At 39.7% G+C, this 6,303-nt stretch overlaps 1 long non-coding RNA gene across 2 annotated transcripts; it reads right to left on the bottom strand.

The window, feature by feature from the left end:
- Window positions 1-593: 593 nt before the first annotated feature.
- LOC120751248 (uncharacterized) lies at window positions 594-4,797 on the bottom strand. 2 transcript variants are annotated; one of them, XR_005700336.2, is made up of 3 exons: window positions 3,877-4,797; window positions 3,436-3,521; window positions 594-2,835 (listed from the first exon to the last, which is right to left on the bottom strand). It is a non-coding gene; the product is annotated as an uncharacterized LOC120751248 (long non-coding RNA). The 2 variants fall into 2 exon arrangements; XR_005700335.2 differs by having other exon boundaries at window positions 641-2,835; window positions 3,606-4,797.
- Between the last annotated feature and the right edge of the window lie 1,506 nt (window positions 4,798-6,303).

Genomic DNA, 6,303 nt, shown 5'->3' with positions numbered 1-6,303 from the left:
CTGGACAGTCCAGAATCAAAAAACTCCAGGCAGGATCATAAATGCCTTTTTTGCCCATCCCTCAGTGTAAACCAGGGCGGGCCCCGGCCCAGCCAGGCCCGTAGCTGCCATCAGGGCCCGGCGGCAGCGCCTGCCCAGCGCCCCCTGCTGGCAGCAGCTGGGCCCGGAGGCACAGCCCGGCCAGGGCCGCTCCTCTGGGCCCGGCTCAGCCCGGCCCCGGCCGACCCCCGGCTGCCGTAGGATGTTACCTCTCTCTCTGGCCAAAGGGAAAAGGGCTGATCTGCAGGAAATCAGGGGGTTTTATGTGGGTACTTCCCAAAGTCACAGTTGACATTCTCACTGGTCAGAACAGATGCCAATATCCCAAACTAGCCTTCTGAGAGGTCCCTGTCCTTTATAAAGCAATTCCTCCATTAACTAAAAAACCAAACTGTGGCAATCCATGACAACATCGATAAAATCATAATAAAAATTTCCAAACAGTATATGAAGAAATGTACACTCAGAATTGTTATAAACAAGTTCTAAGTGATTTAAGTCTTAGTTACTTAATTGTTAAGATCCCATTGTAATAAATGATCAAGCCCAATTTCATGAATCAAAATATAGAATTTTATTTCGAGACTTAAATTCAGTCTCTAACAGCCACAATTAACAGTGTCGAACCTCAGGTTTCAGCACTGGGTGAACGCAGAAACGGACTCTGATGGCTCCGAATCTCCCCTGTTCACAAAGTGTGTCCCGAACTTCTGGCTTTTATACAGTCTTTTGCTGAGAGTGGAGAGCTACCTGTTACTCGTGTCCCTTTCTTGCTTCATCGGGTATTCATGTCCATGTCTCCGGTCAGTTGAATAAGTTCCCGTGGTAGAACAATGTCTTGATTGCTTACTCCAGAGTGGCGTTTAGAGATGTAAAACTCGGCTGGAGCAGATAAGATACCCATCTGGTGTTGATCGCTGTGTCGTTAGCAGGTCCATCTCCAGGGAGGGGTAGGACGACACGTCTTACCTGGTCATCTCTTCCATTCACTGAGTGAACGAGTGTTCTGATGGCTTCCTGGCAGAGACCCTCCCTCTTTCTCAACCCTCCTGCCCCCCTCTCACATTCCACTTTCAAACCCCAAGTACATTTTATATTTTACAAAGTTTAATTCAGACCGAACGTGAATTAACTTTATATTACATATCACAAGACCAAACACAAATTAACTTTATATTACATATCACACATTAAGATTGTTGGTGTTTGTTCTGGTTTGCTGAGTTTAAAGAGTTTGCCCTATTCCTGTTTTAATATTGATTATTAATTGCCTAGTCATCTTATTCACTCCTGTTTGTTAATTAAAAGTTCACCCTGTTAATTGTTTTTCACCTATTTACTCCTCACCTGTATATCCTTGTTCCATTCGTCAGGTACCACCCCTGCTGCTCCTCAAAATGGCATCTGATATGCAAATGAAGTAGATAGTGGAATTCTGGGATCAACTCAAGAACAAAGGACTCTTAAAGCAGAAAACCAGAGTAGAACCCAGAACTGAAAGTAGTACCTCTGAACTGGTGCAGAGGTAAGACTATCCACCAAAGCAGCTTCATTTGGTCGCTGTGACCTGAACCGTTCCCGATCGGCAGGACACCCCTGAACAATGAGCCCAAATGGATTTCCCAGGTATGCCCATGAGGATGGAAGCCCCAGCCTTGCTGTGAAGCAAAGCTGTCTGCACCTCCTCCTCTGCGTTGCCGAAGGGAGCGGCAAGTGGCGTGCACGGCCCCTCAAGCCCCCACCCAGAGCTGATTTCTCTAATAAAGGCATTAAAAAGGAGCAGGTCTCCTTGCCCTTGATTTCTTCATAACAAGAATTAATAGTTCTAAACCACTCTGAGAACCGGTTAGATGAACTGCCATGGAGTTCTTCTCTGTGTAATAGAATGGTCCCAAGAACTATGCAGAAATCTGAGTGAATAAAATGCTGCTTTTGTTTCTTCCTTATCAGGGAATAAACAAAACACCAAGAAAACAAACCTGAAATTTGCTCAGCTTTTCTTGTGACTGTTTTTTGTACTGAACTGGCACCAAATTCAACTATAAAGTTTAGAATTGTAGTTGTATAATATGCAGTTGTTTTTCTTCCATATAAACAAGCCTGATTCATTTCCTGTGAAATAAAGGTCAAAATCCTCCTTGACCCCCTTGGGACTTGGGTGGCACTTCAGGTTGTCATACAAAGCAGTGCTCATATTAATACAGTAAGCAGAGATCAAATACAGGAATTTCAACCCATAAAGTTTGCTGGACAAGGTCACCAGCACTCTCCCCACTTCCCCCAGTGGATTATTTTGTAGGAAGTGTGAATTTAGGGATTATAATTACATGGTGAGCAAGGCTATGAATAATAATCATAAAAGTATATTGTGCTCCTATTTCACAAAATATACTGCTTTCTAAGGCTTCCTCTGTTTAGTGCTTCCAGAGGGAACTCTTTACAACCATAGATCACAGTGGATTAAAAATCATGATGACTACTAATGATGAGGTGTAGAATTACTGACCATGTACTAATCTCTGTTAGACTTTTGAGTAGTTAAATTAGTTGTAAATATACAATATATGGAGCATACACTATATAGTAACCTCTGTAACAGTTAACCATCAGGTTTTTGTTTTGTTCATTAGAATCACCTATATTTGCATTTTTCCAAGATAAGAAAAAAATTATTCTGAAACCATCACTCCAATACCTTGCCAATTATAGGTCTTGACAGCTTGCCTGCTGTTTCATCTCTGGGTCAGATTGATAGTCCATTGATGCCACTTTCATTCAGCAGTACTGTAAATTACTCTATTGAAAGCAAAGAGTATTATGTTATTTATAACCAAAATTTATTTCTCAAAAATGTCTAATATGCAAGCTTACACTTACACAAAGACTCGATAAAAACACTAATTTGCAGTTTCTGGAGATGGTGCATTTTAAATAGTAAGTCCCTCTGGCCTACACTGGACAGCCTGAGCTCATGTTGGATGTCCAAGGGCTTTGAAGAGAAAACCATGTTAATTCAGAACCTCCTGAGAAAGGGCAGTAGAAATGTGAGGTTTCAAAGTCCCTACAGGACAACTGTGAGGGATGAAAACATACAGCGCATGCAGCCATCTGTCTGTCACTACTGATGACAGACATAACATGCCTCAAAGAAAATAGCCATTAAAGATCAACTTAATCTGCAAATGTCTACAAAGGCTCAATGCTCCAAAGCTGCTAAAACATCACTTCTTGCCATAAAGTTGCACCATGATGTAATAAACATAACACATTTGTCATAAAAGATGAGCATGAGAGTAAAACCAGCATCCCAGAGAAGTAAACACACATGCCAGCAGAATTAACAATGCTGCAGAGTTCATCATGTGATTATCCCAAGGTCTTTATTCTACTACCTACCTTTACAGAAGTAATTGTTTTTATTTCAGCATGTCCTCTTCCTCCTTGTGCCACTGTCTCATTCTAGCCTTTTCCCCACCTTTCTACTGTTGAAAATTACTCAAACATTAGACTTGGGAACTGAAACTTACTAAAACTTCAATAAATTAAATGTTCAGTTCATTACGCACAAATCTATCAGAGAGAGATATCTGTTGTAATCATCATCAAGATGGCCACAGCACTCAAGAGTGCTCCGTTAAAAACTCCAGAGGGCTCCAAGTATCAGTCCCACGTTATCTAAAAGGTCTTTCACAGCTTTTCTATGTTGCAGTCCCATAAGTCGCTCCACACAGCTCTGGCTCTTTCTCTCCTTCTACCTTCCTTCTGCATTGGCAGCTCACTGATTCCTGTCCCGAGCATGGCCACCTAACCCTGTCGGTCCCTTGTACGATGTCTTACCCTTTCTGCCCCTCACACGATCTCCTGTCCCTTCACAGCACAGCCAGCAGGCTCCAACTGAGTGACCACTCCACCCCCTAACTCACTCTTTTATCACCCATAGCTGTGAGGGCAAGGCTGTTCCCACTCTGGTAATTAACACAGCTGCAATAAAGCAGAGGCAAGAGTGCCTTCAGCACTGTCTCTGTCTGTTCTCCCACAGATATCCAGTAAGAGTGGATTTTCCAGTTCTGAAAAATAACATGGTATAGGTATAGTATAAAAATAGTTGAAGTAAGAAATTCGTTAGCTGGTTTTAGAAATTTCTGTGGAGTCTGCTATGCCAGTGGAAAGACACTTTGACTTTAAGGGACTTTAATCACAATTTTTATTGTACAAGACTTTTATTTTTTCCTTAATATGCATTTGCAGTTCACTTCAAAGACAAACCTCAAACAGGACATTTTATAAGCCAGAAACACAGTTCTTTGATAGCACTGAGATAAAGTGCAGTAGCTGAGTGTAACTTGAATTCCTAAAGTTAAGATTCTGCATCCCATGTCATGGTTTCGAGCCCACCTGGAGATGAAACACCATGCAGCCGCTTACTCAACCCCACTTCCCTCCCTAGCTGAAACATGGACAAGATTAAAATGTGTTTGTTAGCTTCCATTCAAATTTTAATAAATCAGAAAGCCTAATTCTGTTCTCCCACTTCCATAAACCACAACATAAACTGAGTAACACAAATATTACTTATAGATGTTTCCTTTGGTATAAGCAAAACCTAAGTAAACTTCAGGGTTGGGGGTTTTTTAAATTTCAACATGCTTTCTTTTTTATTTCCTCACTGGTCAGCTTTATCACAATAACATTGCTGTTATATCAGATACAACTTCTGCTGCTGAGATAAATACAGTTACTGATAGCACTAGTAATTATGTTTGGGTTTGTGCTATTCCATTAAACCATGTATATATCATAGGCATAGCTAAATGGGAGCCAAGCACCCTATGGATAGATGTTTTAATTATGAGTAGATATACAAAAGAAGGTCTATAGAGAATTTCATTCTGTTTCAGAGCACTTCTCATCAATTTTAATTCTTAGCATATCTTTCCACATTCTTAGAGGTCTTGCCAATTTCCTACCATCTATCAATTTAACATGCATACACTTAATTCTGTATTCCAGCTCAGAGGTCATATTAGTATTGGATTTTTCCACCAGAAGTTAAATTTACAAATTATAATTGATAGGTTTTATTTTTCATTTTTTTTTAAGAATAGACACAGTATTTGCTCTTTTGCAGTTCTGTCACACTTCTCCTCTACATGTTTTCTATATAAATGCTTGTATCTTTAGGATTGCTTACTGGCTATGTAACTCAATTTCTCCAGCCAAGGTTCAGCCAAACTAATAAACATCTAATTTCTCTAAACATTCTAGCTGTCTTTCTCTTTCAAGCCTATTTTTCTCTGTCTTTGTCTTTGAAAACTTAGCCTTTTCAACTAGCAGTTCTGTTAGCCACCTCCTTTAGCTGAGCATTTTAGCAAGCACCGGTGCATATAATTTTGTAGAATAGCTGACTAATAGTTTACTTATTTTCTTACACTTCTAGGTACATCTACTAGCTTGCATTCAGTTCCCTGCATCCCTGTATCATATATACTGATTAATCTTCCCTTCCGATACTGATGAAACTTCTCTGTAAAATTAGATTTCTTTGTTCCAATTCTTCCTATGAGAAAAGCCAACAGAAACAAAAGAGAAAAAGAACCTCTCTCCTTCAACAGTTAGGTATCTTCTCATTTACACATTAATTGTATATCTATCTTCATTATTACAACATTGTTTTCAGTTTTGATCCATTTTTCCTTGAGTTCTATGCCCCCAACTTTTGCTGCAGAAATCACTTTCTCTTAGGAACATATCTGAAACCACTAATCCAAACCAATTTACAGGTTCTATGCATGCATACAAATACAGTGAAAACAGATGGTAACCTACCAATATAGAAAGTCTGCTTCTAAAAATTGGTGGGTTTTCTGATCAAAGGTTTCAAGAAGGTGAGAAACCTCTCACCATCCTTCTTTACCATAAAAGCAATGAACCTTATTTTGATGAGTATCAAAGTTTCTTATCAATCTCTATAGCTTGGACTGCCATGAAATTCTACCCCACACTGCAAATTCCTAAACTAATTAATTTTTTTCTTAGTTATCTTTCTCTAAAATAGGCAAAGCACATATTTCTTGATAAATGAATGTTTCTTTTCCAAAACCTTAGTTTTTGACCTCACACTTCCCCCATCACAAATGAGTTAGTTGCAGTATCTAACCTGCCATTGATCAAATGGTGTAATTTCTGTTCATGTCCCAGGGCTTTCAATTAAAGATTTGTCTCAAGATATGGTACATGCTCTTTTTCAGATTGTTTCTCTGGAGT

Source organism: Hirundo rustica, chromosome 3, assembly GCF_015227805.2.
Source record: "Hirundo rustica isolate bHirRus1 chromosome 3, bHirRus1.pri.v3, whole genome shotgun sequence".
Taxonomy (NCBI): Eukaryota; Metazoa; Chordata; class Aves; order Passeriformes; family Hirundinidae; genus Hirundo; species Hirundo rustica.
The sequence above is the reverse complement of the archived record's forward strand: the minus strand, read 5'-3'. Positions and strand labels throughout refer to the sequence as shown.